The sequence below is a fragment of the Pan troglodytes genome, chromosome 4 (assembly GCF_028858775.2).
Source record: "Pan troglodytes isolate AG18354 chromosome 4, NHGRI_mPanTro3-v2.0_pri, whole genome shotgun sequence".
Classification (NCBI taxonomy): Eukaryota; Metazoa; Chordata; class Mammalia; order Primates; family Hominidae; genus Pan; species Pan troglodytes.
Window position 1 is genome coordinate 122,550,878 of NC_072402.2, and position 15,818 is coordinate 122,566,695.

At 41.5% G+C, this 15,818-nt stretch overlaps 1 pseudogene; it reads right to left on the reverse strand.

Moving 5' to 3' along the window:
• Positions 1 to 12,366: 12,366 nt before the first annotated feature.
• LOC742823 (large ribosomal subunit protein eL28-like) lies at positions 12,367 to 14,026 on the reverse strand (annotated as a pseudogene).
• Positions 14,027 to 15,818: the final 1,792 nt, after the last annotated feature.

Sequence of the window (15,818 nt, forward strand, 5' to 3'; positions counted from 1 at the left end):
GGTCCCTGTTCCCAAAAAGGTTGGGGACCACTGTTCTGAAGTTTTTTTTGGGGAAAGAAAACATTTAGAACGTGGGAGGGTGGGATTGGGGGTGGGAGAGATTATTTCATAATTGCATTCTCATTTTTAGATTATTGCTAATATACTCTCACCTTTGGACTGGTCCTGAAAGAATTTCCCCATTGTAGGAGCTACATTTCCTTTATAACAATTATTTAGTGGTGACTGATGTTCCACTGAAAAAACACCATTCTCTTAATGAGACTGTCACTATTTCACAGTTCCTTTTGCTCTCTGTGTGGGACAAGGCCCAGGATGTCATACTGCCTGAGAGATTTCACTACCAAACAAATCTTAACCACCATGGGCTGGCCTAAGGAAGCAAGAGTGTGTTTGTAGTCAACTCAGAGTTACTGTGTTTCTGGGTGACCTGGAGCAATGTGACTTCATGTTTGGGGTGTTGTTGCTCACTGTACATCTCTTCTTCACCCCAGGGAAGAACCTGACCCAAAAGGGCAGCAGGCAATAGGTGAAAGGCTATACAAAGCCTTTCCCAGTCAGGTCAGCCAATTGAGTGCTGCATACATCCAAGCTGCCTTTAACATTTTCCTAGGTAAGTCAACAGAAAATAGTTTTTCTTCTTTCTATATTCCTGTATTCTTTTCATTGTATAAGAATATTTTATGGTGATAGAGGCGAGAGAAACTCTAGGCAAACGGGCAGGTTCGCCCCACCTTCAAGCTGAAAAGCCTGAAGCCCAAGGGCCAAAGTGAGAACTTCTGTCCCTGTTTGCCCTCTCTCTCCTGATTGGTTCTTTCTGAATAATTTTTTTTTTTTTTTTTGAGATGGAGTCTTGTTCTGTCACCAAGGCTGGAGTGCATTGTCACAATCTCAGTTCACTGAAACCTCTACCTCCCGGATTCAAGCAATTCTCCTGCCTCAGCCTCCTGAGTATCTGGGACTACAAGTGCACGTCACCACATCTGGCTAATTTTTTGTATTTTTAGTAGAGAGAGGGTTTCACCATGTTGGCCAGGCTGCACTTGAACTCCTGGCCTCAGGTGATCTGCCTGCCTCAGCTTCCCAAAGTCCTGGGATTACAGGCATGAGTCACCCCACGCCCTGCCCCACATCCTGTGCCTACAAAGATCTGCAACTCAGCTGGTAGAGATGAGAAGCAGCTGGACATCAAGGAGAGGCAACTTGACTTCAGGGACAATGGCTGGATGTTGGAGAGAGGCAATTTGACTTTGGAGGAGAGAAGCAGACAGACAACTTGACTTCAGGAGAGAGCAACCTGCACTTCCCATCCGCTTTCCACCTCCCCTTTCCACTGAGAGCTGCTTTCATCACTCAATAAAGTTTTCTGCATTCACCATCCTTCAATTCACCCACATGACCTCATTCTTCTTGGGCACCAGACAAGAATTCAGAACCACCAAATGCAGATACTCAAAAAGGCTGTCACACTGGCCCTTTGCCCTTGCTGGTGGAGGACAGCCACCCCACGCAATGAGGAAAAAGGCTTACTGAGCTGATAACACTCTGCAGTTTGTGGACGGCAGAGCTAAAAGAGCATTGTAATACACCTCTGGGGCCTTAGGGTCACCCCCACCCGGACGTCACCACAGGGCCTACACAGAGTTTGCGTCTGCTGTTGCCAAAGCAGCCAGCTGGTTCCTGCGCTCCATTACCTACGTGCTCCCTTCGGCGGGGGTGGAGCATGGTGGACTGAGTAAATGGGGCACCCCTGTCATGAGTCCCATAAAGCGTTCAAGAAAATATCCTACATCAATGGGATACTGGAACATAGTTAAAAACTAAGGAAATCTAAATAAATTATGAACTCGAGTTAAAAACAAGAGCGTTTGTACTTGGTCTCCGTACTATCTATATTAATGAAATGAAATGCTGATCCTGCTATTGTTTCCCAAATTTTCCATAAAATGGCATAGTTTTTCTTTTCTGGAGACTTTTGGAAGCTTGCAGTAAAGGAAAACAATGGCCTAACCAATGGCCTAGTTTGCGTGCCAGAGACCCATGATCTCCTGGCAACTCTCCTGTTCAGCTTCTCAGGTGCAGTGCTCAGTGTTGACTTCCAAATGTTGACTTATGCTAGAGAATATTAAATTGAAGTCTACTGAGGGCTCTGGGTCAATCCCTGCATTTACCTAAAAGACAGCACAGTATTAGAAGTCACTTCTACTCCTGAACCTTAATACCCCATTATTCTGATAATTAAACTTTTTTTTTTAAATCACAGCTTTCCAACTTTCTATTCTAAAAAATTATTTCAAGGACAAGACCTCTGTGTTTATTATTTTCATATACCTGGACAATAGCTGATGCTTGCTGAATGATGGTTAATTTTTATTTTTGAGACAGAGTCACACTCTGTCGCCCAGGCTGGAGTGCAGTGGCGCGATCTCAGCTCACTGCAACCTCCACCCCCTGGGTTCCAACGATTTTTCTGCCTCAGCCTCCCAAGTAGCTGGGATTATAGGCGCTTGTCACCACGCCCAGTTAACTTTTTGTATTTTTAGTAGAGATGGGGTTTCACCATGTTGGTCAGGCTGGACTTGAACTCCTGGCCTCAAATGATCCACCCACCTTGGCCTCCCAAGGTGCTGGGATTACAGGCGTGAGTCACGACACCTGGCCAATGATGTTTAATTTAAACTGCCCTCAATTTATTATCTGAGACGTGCATACAAATAGGCAGGACGAAATATCCAGTCAGCATAATGACATCACATTTCTTCTTTGGCACTTAAGAGAAAGAATCTGTAGAACTCAATTTGCAATGTCTCTAACCTGCTTTTGGAAAATGGACCCACCATCACTCTGAGAACAAAATGATGGTTGAAATTCAGATCCATCCAGATGAGGTGAGAAAAGGAAGAGCTGTTTTGCATCTTGCCCTTGTGCTGCCTCCTTTCATCAATTGTAATTCTAGCCTTCTCTTACCTGATCACGCAGGGACACATGATCTGAATGCACCATGGAAAACTCCCCATATGCAAAGGAAATTAAAGGGGCTCCCTACTCTTTGTCTATGGATGAAGTTATGGACATTCTGAACCAAATCTACCTCTTCTACTTATTCAAATTTTGTCAGTATAAACATTTTTTTGTTCTCATTGTTCTAATACTACGTAGAGGAGATAATTTACATGAAAGTAATTATGTTGCTATATTTAGTAGTGCACTCTCTATCCATTCTTTAAATTGCTTTTATTTAAAACATTGAATGGGCCTTTAAACACTTGGAACGTATGTGTATAGTACTATTTTTGTTGTCGTTGTTGTTGAGACGGAGTCTTGCTCTGTCGCCCAGGCTGGAGTGCAGTGGCGCGATCTCGGCTCACTGCAAGCTCTGCCTCCCGGGTTCACGCCATTCTCCTGCCTCAGCCTTCCTAGTAGCTGGGACTACAGGCGCCCGCCATCACGCCCGGCTAATTTTCTGTACATTTAGTAGAGTCGGGGTTTCACCATTTTAGCCAGGATGGTCTCGATCTCCTGACTTCGTGATCCACCCGCCTCGGCCTCCCAAAGTGCTGGGATTACGCGCCCGGCAATATGTATAGTACTATTTAAAACATGACATCTAGAAAGCAGCCCTATTTTGATACAGTTTGTGTACCTCATAGCTGTTGGGGAAGAGCAGAGGAGAAAAAAATATCTCTAAACTTCCTTTTTAAACAATGTATTGCGGCCGGGTGCAGTGGATCACGCCTGTAATCCCAGCGCTTTGGGAGGCCGAGGCAGGCGGATCACCTGAGGTCAGGAGTTCGAGACCAGCCTGGCCAACATGGTGAAACTCCGTCTCTACTAAAAATACAAAATTAGCTGGGCGTGGTGGTGCATGCCTGTAATTCTAGCTACTCAAGAGGCTGAGGCAGGAGAATCGCTTCAGCCTGGGAGGCGGAGGTTGCAAAGAGCCAAGATCGTGCCATTGCACTCCAGCCTGGGTGACAAGAGCAACACTGTCTCAAAACAACAACAACAACAAAAACACCAATGTATTGTGACAGAGGAAAAATATCGTTTCCTCACCCATTGCTAGGTTCACCGTGAGGCCTCTATAAGGAAAGATGGATTAAAGAAAAGGATAGACTTATTTAATACATGTTTTATGTGACACGGGAGACTTCATATGGAAATGAAGACCTGAAGAAACAGGTAAACCAGTGTTTTTGTTGTTGTTGTTTTTCTGTTTTTTTTAAGACAGCGTCTTGCTTTGTTGCCCAGGCTGGAGTGTAGTGGTGTGATTTTGGTATCTGTGGGCATCTTGGAATGAATTTTCCATGGACACCAAGGGACAACTGTATTTTAGTATACATCTCTAAAAGACAAGGACTCTTTCTCTCTTTTTTTTTTTTTTTTTTGAGACGGAGTCTTGCTCTGTTGCCAGGCTAGAATGCCGTGGTGCGATCTTGGCTCACTGAAACCTCTGCCTCCCAGGTTTGAACCTATGATTTTCCTGCCTCACCCTCCTGAGTAGCTGGGACTATAGGCGTGTGCCACCACACCAGGCTAATTTTTGTATTTTTAGTAGAGACGGGGTTTCACCATGTTGGTCAGGGTGGTCTCAAACTCCTGACCTCATGATCCGCCTGCCTCGGCCTCCCAAAGTTCTGGGATTACAGGCGTGAGCCACCACGTCTGGCCAACCTGTGTATGTTTTAATGCTAAGCTGGATGAGTAAGTGGATAGTTGTGAAGAAGTATGATTGGGTTAAAAAGTATGATCTAATGGTAATAAACTTGGGGTTGGGGAACTCAGCAACATCTGCCTCAGATTCTTTTCTGTGTCCCTATGCCTTCGGAGATAAAGATGTTCCTTTCTTTTAAGTGTAGGCAGGGAACCTCTGACGTGAGTGTCTTAACGACCTGCTTCACGGAAAGGTTAGAAAATCCTTCCTAGGTTTTAGGACCTGCATCAGAAGAGAAGGGTGGGAGTCGGTCTGAGATACTTTCTTGCTTCTACTATTTTCTCAAATTCTTTCAGCTTAAAATATTTAATATGCCAAGGCGCCATATCTTGGGTGTAATGTGTCTTGAACTCTAGCAATGTACTCTTAGAAGGAAGCTTCTATTTTATTGGCTTTCTCTTCCCACAAGCAAATGATTATTTTCATTTTCTTTATATATTTTGCCCAGCTACCAGAAGCGGTTTCAAAAAAAAATCTGACATTGATTTATTTTTCTTGTTCCCTCAGGTTAAAACAATGAAAAGAAAGCAACTATTCTGTTGGACTGAACAATTTATTTGAAACTTTGACTTCACAAAGACTCAAGTAGCATTCTTTCATTTGTTTCATGGTGTTAGTTGGTTTAACCTTTTTTGACTTGTCCGAGCACAGTGAATTCACTGCCCACAGGGAGTTTGCTGACCATCTGCTCTATGTCATGTAGAAAAGCCACAGGGCCTTTCTTCCTTTCCTGGTGTCCGTAGTTCCAGAAGGATTTAGTCAAGATAAAATTGCCTCCCATCTTGAGTTGATGTGTTTGAATGTAAGAGTTACCTTTGGAGGGGAAAAGAAATAACTTTTTTTTTTTTAATCTATCATTAAGTTCATGGCTTGGGCCCTAATAACAAAAGACAGATTAACAAGAGAAAAGCATACACATTTATTTAATATAAGTTTTATGTGACATGAGAGCATTCATAAAGAAATGAAGGCCTAAAGAAATAGAGAAACTTGGAGATTTTTATGCTAAGGTTTGATTAAGTGTGATTGGACGACAAAAGGGCATGATCTAATGGTAATAAAAATTAAGAATTAAGGGGGAATTAAGCAAGGGCTGTTTGTTCATATTCTTCTCTGTGTCCCTGTGTCCTCAAAGGTAAGGATGGTCCTTTTCTCTGTGTTTGAAAGGATATTTTTTGAATGAAGGTCTCCTGCCCTGCTCCATGGAAGAAGAGTGAGGGGAAGAGGAGAATGGCTTTTCTTCTTCTGCTGTTTTCTCAAATACCATGATGCCATATTTGGGGGGCAGCATGTCCTGAACCCCATTACCTTGTTTCTTTCAAAAGTAATTCCAGATTAGTATCTTGGAGGGTTATAAAGCTTCACTAAATAGAATGTCTATTACACCCTGACCCTCTGGAGGCCTTCTTTCCTCCATCTGCATTATCAATCCCTGGTGATTCTCACAATCGTCCTAGAACCTCCAAAGAGTTCTCCACTTTTATTTTCTTTTTCACATTTCATTTTAGTTGCTGAGCTAAGCCTGAATTGGCATTTCCATAAACTCCCCTTTCATAGCTATAAATAATTATATTTCCTTTAGTCCAGTCTACTTACAATGTTGTGGTTTTAAAAAAATAAATTAAAATTTAAAAAGACTTCAATTTGGGCTTTCAACTTATCATTTTATGTATTTTCGATTTTTGTGGAGGGAGGGAAGTGTAGAAGAGAGGAAAATAAAGCCAAAGTATAAAACTGCAGGAACGGCGTGTATGAGAGCATTTTCCACCATTATAATGGAACTAGAATACATATGCCCTGAAAAGTTAGAAAAAAAAAAAGACCACATTAGATTTCCAGTGGAGGCGGCAGCAGAGCTTTAGATATAAAGCTTCTTTTTACTCCTACTCTTTATGGGCATGGGTTTAAAATGGTATTTTTATTAACAAAGTAGTTCTATCAGGGAGGCATCCTTGGCATGCCAGTGCACCAGCTGATTCCCCTCTTAGTCTCTATTTCTAGTCTTCCTTATCCTATTCTTCCCTATTTTTATTTCTCTAGTTCCCATTTTTTCCTTTTGACCTTCCTGTCCCTGCAATGTGCACATTGGTTCTTAGCCCTTGGTGAACCAAACTCTAAACAGTTTCATGACTCTTAAACCACATCAAGAAAATCACAAAAGATTCCTTAAAGGATCAGGAAGTGTTACTGTATCTATAAAGACTGCACATAGCTGAATTTCTAGGTCTCCTCAAATCTGAATTTCAACTTCAAAAAGCAGTTGAACAGGACTTCTACTTGTTTAGTGCATTTATTAGATGGCTTGATGCAGGTCAAAGGGGGTGTGATTCTATTTTGAAAGTATCTCAGCTGATTTTTGTTCACACCCAGGCCCCCACTGACATTTTTTCCTAGATATCCATTGAAAAATCAGAAATTACAATGAAATGCTGTATTCCACATGAAGCTGTAGGGGAGCGAAAATATCTTTTCCTCACCCATTGCTAGGTTCATGGCTAAGACCCCTATAATAAAAGATGGACTAACAAGAGAAAAATAAATAAATTTATTTGAGTTTTATGTGACATGAGAACCTTCCTAAGGTAATGAAGACCTGAAGAAACAGGTAAACCTGTGTATTTTTTATGCTGGATTTAATAAGTAGATAGTTGTGGAGAAGTATGATTGGATTAAAAAGTATGATCTGATGATGATAATATACTAGGGAGACTTAGCGAGGCCTGTTTTCTTAGATTCTTCTTTGTATCCCTGTGTCTTCAGAGATAAGGATGTTCCTTTCCTCCAGGCGTAGGAGGCAGTCTCTCACATGCAGGTCTTATGTTCTGCTTCAGGGGAAGGTCAAAAAATCGTTTCTAGGTTTTTTGACCTTCCTTCCTTCAGGAAGGAAGGGTGGGAGAAGGTCAGACAGACCTTCCTGTTTCTGCCATCTTCTCACATTCCTTCAGCTTAAAATATTTAGTATGCAAGATGCCATATTTTGGGGGAGTGGTTTCTGAACCCCATCAAAACTATTTGCATTGCAGAAAAAAAAAACGAAACAGCTTCAATGGGAAACTATGCATCATCTGGTACAGTACACCCTTCCTATTATCTGATTCTAGCCTTTCATTGTCTTTGAGTTATTTTACAACCCTGTATCTTGTAGGTAACTGATAGACATGCACATTCTGCCCTGTCTAATATAGGTTCAATTGACTTCCTCCCCCTACCCGTGGAAAAACTGGTTTTATTCCATTTGCATGCTAATTTCAATATTCCTGATCTTTAAATATGTCTCTTCACATTCTCTTGAACCAGTTATAATATCTTCTGCATTCCGTCTTTGATTAATGGCTAGAATCAAATCTTTAACATGTTCATTTTTATATCTGTATGAGGGTCGTGATTTCACCCTTCTTTTGAAAATTATCTTGTAATGCCATTCTCCCTAGCCTTTATTCATCATTCATTTCCTAACTCTGATAGTTCTTTTTATTTTTAGAGAGGGTGATTATGCTTCCTGAATTGTGCATTTGATGAGCATAAATATTTTTACAGGCATGATGGGCCACAACATTTGGAATTGGGATGTCCCAGAAAATCTGATACGTGTGACTGTACAACAATATTTCTCATAGAACTATGGAGATGGAAAATGTCTTAAGTTCTTCTTGTCTCCTTCATTACAGGAACAAAACTAATAAAAATCCAGAGAAATGGAGAATTTTTTCAAGATTGCAGAGATTTTGAGTAGTAACAGAATTGTGTATGAACCTGCTGGGGCTCAGAACATGATACTCCAAAGTATGGTGCTTTGGCATGCTGACTACTTTGAACTAAAGGAGATTGAAAGGCCTCAGAAGCAAGGTCTCTCTGAGCTTTTCCTGCTCCCCCGTCCCTCACTTCTTTTTAGTGAGCCATAGAGACCAGAATACTTCTTCCTCAAAGCAAGCCAAAATCTTAGAAAGGTCACTCCCTCTCTTCTCCCTTGAAGACTACCATTCCATAAGGGTCCTATCCCATACCTGGGAGGAAGAAATGTTACACAGAGAGGCCAAAAAGAATCTAAACAGACAGGCCTTGCTGGGCTCCTACCATTCCCAGTCTATTACCAGTAGATCATACTCTTTGGTCCAATCATATTTCCATATGCCTTGTCCATTCTTCATTAAATCTAAGCATAAAAATAAACAGCTTTCCTTGGGTCTTTGGGTCTTCTTTTCTGATGGTTCCCATGTTATGTAAAACTTTGATTGAATACGTTTGTTATGCTTTTGTCTCGTTAATCTCTTTTGTTATAGGAGTGTCCCTTACGATGGATGAGGAAAGTTATTATATCTTTTCTCCCTTGCAAACCCAAGACTGGCTAATTCTGGATTCCAGGGTCTTTTTTACTACAGTAAACTCTTTCTAAAGTGGGGCTAATAATATGAACCTAAAAACTAATGTAACAGTTAAATGACGTCTGAATCTGAAGAACCTAATACCATGCCTCACTCATAGCAGAGGCTTCTGGTGTTCTCTCTCAATGAATACAATGAAATGAGAAAGCAAATGGCACCATTTCTGTGTCTGCTTGGTCAGCCAGTCTCGTTAACTCATAGGCACACTTCACATCTCATTTATGTTTCCCAGAATGATTAGACACATAATAAATGCTCGATAAAATTTTGTTGAATAGAATTGATTTGAGCAGAATGAGCAGTTATGTGAAGGAACCACAGCTGATTTTAAACAAAGACTCTTTTAACTCTAGAGATTGAAGGGAGAGCATGTTCTCATTGTGAATTGTACCCTAATCCTTACATCAACCATAAATTCTAAAAGTAATCAAACTAGATTTTTGGTGAATGATTTATCATCTAGAACAATTGTGTTTTCTTTTAAATTTAAATTTAAGTTTTTTCTTTTTTTAGAGACAGGGTCCTGCTCTGTCTCTCAGGCTGGAGTTCAGTGGTACAATCATAATTCATTGCGGCCTGCAACTCCTGGGCTCAAGCAATCCTCCTGCCTCAGCCTCCCAAGTAGCTAGGACTATAGGTACACACCACCTCACTTGGCTAATTTTTATATTTTTTTTGTAGAGAAGGGGTCTTGCTTTGTTGCTCAGGCTGGTCTTGAACTCTTGGCTTCAAGTGATCTTCCCACCTGGGGCTCCCAATGTGTGGGGATTTCAGGCTTGAGCCACCACCCACCCGGCTGCAATTGTAACCAAATATCCTGACCTACTTTCTGCTGAAAATCACCCTACTTTCCTCTTTACATAGAAATATTATCACAAATCCCTTTGAATGAGCAACTGCCTATTTTAGGAAATCAGTGACAGTACTTATATTGGTTACGGCTTCCTTCCTCAGCAAATATTCCCGGGTCGATCTTCAGTTCAGGCGAATGACGCTGGGCAGTATTCGCAAAGGCCCTCTATAGTATAGATGCCTGAGAGCTCTTTAGGCTGTGTGCTAACAATATTTTGATATACTCTGTTTTTCTCCCCCCTAGCTGTTTCCTTTACTGCCTGAGCTGTTTGGTCATGTCTGAACTGCTGCTGATGAAGCCTTTTCTGGCAGGTTGCCCGGGGAGCAGCTCTCCTGTAGATTCCGCCTCTCTCCAGGAGTTGCCTGCCTTCAGTATAATGGGCAACATTGAAAGCAGCAAGGCGTTCGGTCGACAAGGTCAGAGTGCCTTTCATTCCTGCAATAATCAACCAGTGTAGCTCTTCCTCAGACCTGGGGAGAGAGAAGATAGAGGTCAAAAGAGCAATTACATTTCACATTGACTCCAGAAAAGGCCTGGATCACAAGACTGAAAAGAAAAACGGATTCTAGCCTCATTCTTATCCATTCCTTTTCTGGCCATTTTTGTTATTAACACTGCCCTGAAACCATAACAAGTTTTAGCTTGATGACGTGAAAAACGCATTTTCTGCCTGCAGATGAGATCTTTCTTCTTAGACATTTAGCACTGTCAGCATATTGCAAAAGAATGCAAATGAGCTGCAGGATCTATAACCAGAGACAGTAAGCAAAGGCCATTAATTATGTTTTAAAAAAATGTTAACCCTAGCAGACTGTATAACAAGCAATTGTGCTAATTTCAATCTGTAATCAGTCCCAACATTAGCATAACTTTATTTATTTAGCATTAAGGCAACAATTTAGAGAATATAATTTAGTTGGAAATGTCAGTAATTTTGCAGTGGCAGATTGTTGTTACAAAGCTACCTCTATTTGACCTTACAGCTGCCAGGACTAATTACTTTAATTGCATTAATTGCACTGACCATTCTGGTGTTTAATGTAGTTGCTGTTACTCTTTAACCATTGAGCAGATCAGCCTGGCTGAATTCTCAGTAAAATGGGCCAATGCTCCTTTCTAAATCTCCTTTGATTCTTTTCTGCATTTTGAGAGCCCAGATAATTCACAGATTGCCAGTGTTCTCACTGAGACCATGAATTCTGAGGAGAGCTCTTGAAGGAAATAAAAATCTGTACTATATTACTGTATTTCCTAATGGATTCTTATTGCTCACTGCTGACTCGATTAAAGTACAATTAGTTCACTAATGACAAAGAAATGTGTAAGAAATGTTTGTGTCAGTTTCGACAGTAGATTAAAACTCCTTTATTTCACATTTTGGAATGAATTCCTATGAACAAGTCTGTATTCTTATTTCTGCCTTATAGACCGAACCCATAGCTTTCCCTAGGATTGGACTCAACACAAATTGAAATACACAGCTATGTCCTAATTTAAGATCTATGGCTTTGGGAATCTATAAAATAGATATTTCCTCCTGACAAGGAAAGTTTCACAGGACATTTAATAAATACTTTACTACCAGTGATACATCTATTAGTCAAAATGAAGAGCACTTGAAATATCTTTTTTTTTTTGATACGGAGTTTCGCTCTTGTTGCCCAGGCTGGAGTGCAATGGCACAATCTTGGCTCACCACAACCTCCGCCTCCTGGTTTCAAGCGATTCTCCTGCCTCAGCCTCTCAAGTAGCTGGGATTACAGGCATGCGCCACCATGCCCAGCTAAATTTGTATTTTTAGTAGAGACGGGGTTTCTCCATGTTGATCAGGCTGGTCTCGAACTCCCGACCTCAGGTGATCCGCCTGCCTCGGCCTCCCAAAGTGCTGAGATTACTGGAGTGAGCCACGGCGCCAGGCCTGAAATATCCATGTTTATACATGAAATTATGGGCTTATGGGGCTTGGGCATGGTAGCTCATGCCTGTAATCCCACCACTTTGGGAGGCTGAGGTGGGAGGATCGCTTCAAACCAGGCGCTTGAGACCAACCTGGGCAACATAGAAAGATCATGCCTCTACAAAAAATAAAAATAAAAAATAAAAAATTAGCTGGGCGTGGTGGCCACAACTGTAGTCCTAGCGACTCAGTAGGCTGAGGTAGGAGGATTACTTGAGTTCAGGAGGTCGAAGTTACAGTGAGCTATGATCATGCACTGAAAACTGGGCAACAGAGCGAGACCCTGTCACTATACACACACACACACACACACACACACACATATATACACATACATATATATACACATGTATGTATATACTCCGAAAGTCAGAAAAACTAGACTCAGCCAGTTCATCTGTCTACTGAAAGCAGGCAGCAGCTCCTCCTTGCTTCTTCCAGATGACCCTCAAATCTCTGGTTAAACATTTTAACTTTTTAAATTTTTTATTTTATTATTATAATTTTTTTTGAGAAAGCCAGCTGACTTTTTATTGCTTTGGGGGCAGCGGCTCAGGAGCTCTTGGTGGGGCGGGTCCGCTTCCTGTTCACCATTACAGGCTTCCGGCTGTGCAGGGCGCTGGCCCTGCGGATGGCAGCCATGCGCAGGTCAGGGCATACTTGTTCTTCAGTATCGTGTGTCTGATGCTGCTGAGCGTGGCGTGAGCATTCTTGTTGATGGTGGTCCGCACATAGGAGGTGGCAGGCTTCCGCTGGCTGGATCTCCGCTTCATGACCACCACACCTCTGCTGTCGGCTGCAGGCTCCACGCCCACAGTCTTGCGGTGAATCAGCCCTTTTTAGCGAAGGAGTTGCGGGCCTTCAAGTTATTGGGCTCTGTGCTGTCTGTCTACTTCTTCCTCTTGATCAGGAAACTGGAGCAGTTCCGCACGACCATCCATTGCAGATGCGCAGACATGGCGGCGGCTTCTCTCGCAGCGGCCTCAGGGGCAATTTAAAAGGTAACACAGATTACTTTGTTCAACGATTTGAATTCCGAAACATTCTTTAATATAACAATATATATCTATCTGTTTTATTACAACTATTCACTGGATAATAATATTAATAATAACCAACATGCACTGTGTGACTGCTATGTTCCGGGCACTGTTTTAGGCGCTTGATGTGTATTAATTCATTTCATCCTCCCAACAATTCTATGCAATTATTATTATTAATGTTATTATACATAAAAGGTAATGTAATTCATAGTAGGGCCGGAATTTTAACCCTCATATTTGGGTCTAGAGCTTCTGAGCTTGACCTTGATGCTACATTGCCTCAGAATTGGATGACATTCTTCCTCTAAGGCTACACAGAATTGATAACCAGATTTCCTGCTATGTCAGTTAACTCCTAGCTAGCCATCTTTGATTCCTCATCTGGCAGAGTTCAGTTTGGCAACATTTTTCTTTAAAGTGAGGCACCCGGGTCTGAATACAATTTTCACACTCCAAACATGCAGAGTATTTCTTCAGGCTAAGCGCTACTCGTCTGAAGTTCTCAGCCCATATGTCACTTCCTTCTCCTGACCCCCCAGTCGGCCTTAGGAAGCCTCAGCATCAGCTCTGGTAGTACCACAAGGCTTTCTTTACTGGCATTAACACCCTGAAATTGAAGAATTAATCCAGATTCCCTGCCTTTCACAGGGACGGGAGGGGTGGCTCTATCCACAGTTTTCAACAGTTTCACTGTTAACTAATCAATCCCACACAAAACAAAACAAAACAAAATTCACAAAACTCTTGATTCCTTCAGATTTCAGCTCTATATTCAGATTACATGGTATCCCTAGAATGAGGAGGCAAATGAATAGCTCTACAGGTGTGTGGTTTTTTTGTTTTGTTTTGTTTTTAATTCATCTCTGGATCCTCACCAGGTGTGGAGCACTCATTCGAGACTTTCTGACAGGTAGTAAACCCTTCAGACATAGTGTTTATACCTTCCTCCAAGGCCCCTTTATAGCCAGCTATTTCCCTGAAAATTACCTGTGACTCTGATGAACCCGGATTCTCACTATGTCTCCAACACAGCTCCACTTTCTGTCTCCATGAATAGACTCATGTGGTTGCTCTCCCCTTCCCCATCCTATTTGCTTTCTGCTTCCACAAAAGATGTGTGGAATCCTTTCCTTCTGTAAGTTCACCTTAAGCAGCACATCCAGTGCTTTTCTAGAGCCTTTGCAGTGGGTTATTCTGTCATTTCTGCCCTCTCAGCGCCTCTCCCCTGTGCCTCCTTTGCTCTGTTCTTCTGGACTGCCTCACTGTGTCCTTATTTCTTGTGTGGGCCATCACAGTAGTTGCCCAGCTTCCGGCTTCCAGTTTTCTTCACACTGCTGGCACTCGCCTATGGAAAATCACCCTGGGGCTCCCTGCCTGATAGAGAACACTTTTTGTCTGCAGTTGTCAGCCACATCTGCATTTTCAGTCTGAAGGTCATTCTTCTAGTGGAAAAGACAGAAGCAAAATGGAGTTAAGACATTCTATTTTCTCTTTGTCTCATTACCATTACATCATAATCTCTTAGAAATGTGGCTAACAGTTCCTTGTTGTTCTTACTCTGTACACATTAGTAAAAGTCATTTTTTAACCTTTTATTCAGCAAAATTGTGCTTATTTTTCACTTTATTCTATATGACACTATTCTTCTAGGTTTGTGCTATTGCATTGCTTTTGTTCTGGGCTACAAGTTCTTTGATCTTTGAAACATGCCTTTTAATATCTGAGCTCCAAGGAGAGTTCCCAAGCAACCATATTGATTTCTTTAGTTTTTCTTCCTTATCTGGCTAATTTTTATTATATAGTTAGAATTTAATTTTCTAGTCCTTCTGGACCTATTTATACTCTTCTAGAAAACCCTCTGGCCATGGGACCAAACATATATTTTCTTTTAACTTTTTGAAATGTGCCTTTCCATAGTCTAGGATGTGTGTCAGATACTGCTCAGCCTGTCTATCTTTTGCTCAGATGGATTTTAAGACTCTCTTACTTTCTCCCAAGGTTCTCAGCATTTCTTTGTTCTAAACCTGTTCTTTCTTGAAGATCGGACTCAAGTTCAGAGTGTCCTGCAAAGTTCAAGTTGACAGACTACATCTATTTATTTGCTCCAACTTCTGTTCCTGGAGGTGAGACGGGTCCCAAATCCTACACTGCTTAGTGATGATAGTTGGTCACACCAAGCTTTGGCTCCTGTGCACAGGCACTAGCAAAGAATACCAAGAAGCAAGGATGACAGCTACAGGGGAGGTACCCAGCCTCTTTACACTGGAATGAAGGCCGCCAGGTCAATGTGTTATCCAACATAAATGAATGTGGTCTCCTTTGCCCAGAGGTGTTCCTTTGATGGTGTAGAGAAGGAGATGGCAAAGCAGAGGAGGCAAGGGGACCAACATGGGAGGAAGAGAAAGCAATGAGGGGTGGGGTGGGGAGGTGGGGGACTACCATCTACTGAGACTTTATTTTGTGCCAGGCACTGTGCTAGGCATTTACACACACCTATCACTTATTTCTCCTAATACTACTGTAACACATAGGGAAACTGAGCATGATATAAGTTGACTTCTGACAGTCACAGAGCTAAGGAATGTGAAAACCAGGAATTAAACCTATATTTGAAGATGACAGTTAGGATAACAACAGTAACACAATGCCAAAAAAAACAAAACCAGAAACATACAGTTCATTGCAATACAGGTATCTCAAGTCATGTGCGTCACAAAAATAATAACCTTATAAAAAAGATATACATGTACGTCAAAGCCTTATGACAAATTTCAAGAGAATAGCTATTTTACTGTACATTATTAATAATTTTGATGTATATTACTAGAATTTTGTTGTATCTACTTTGTTGAAAATTGTACCCTTTATT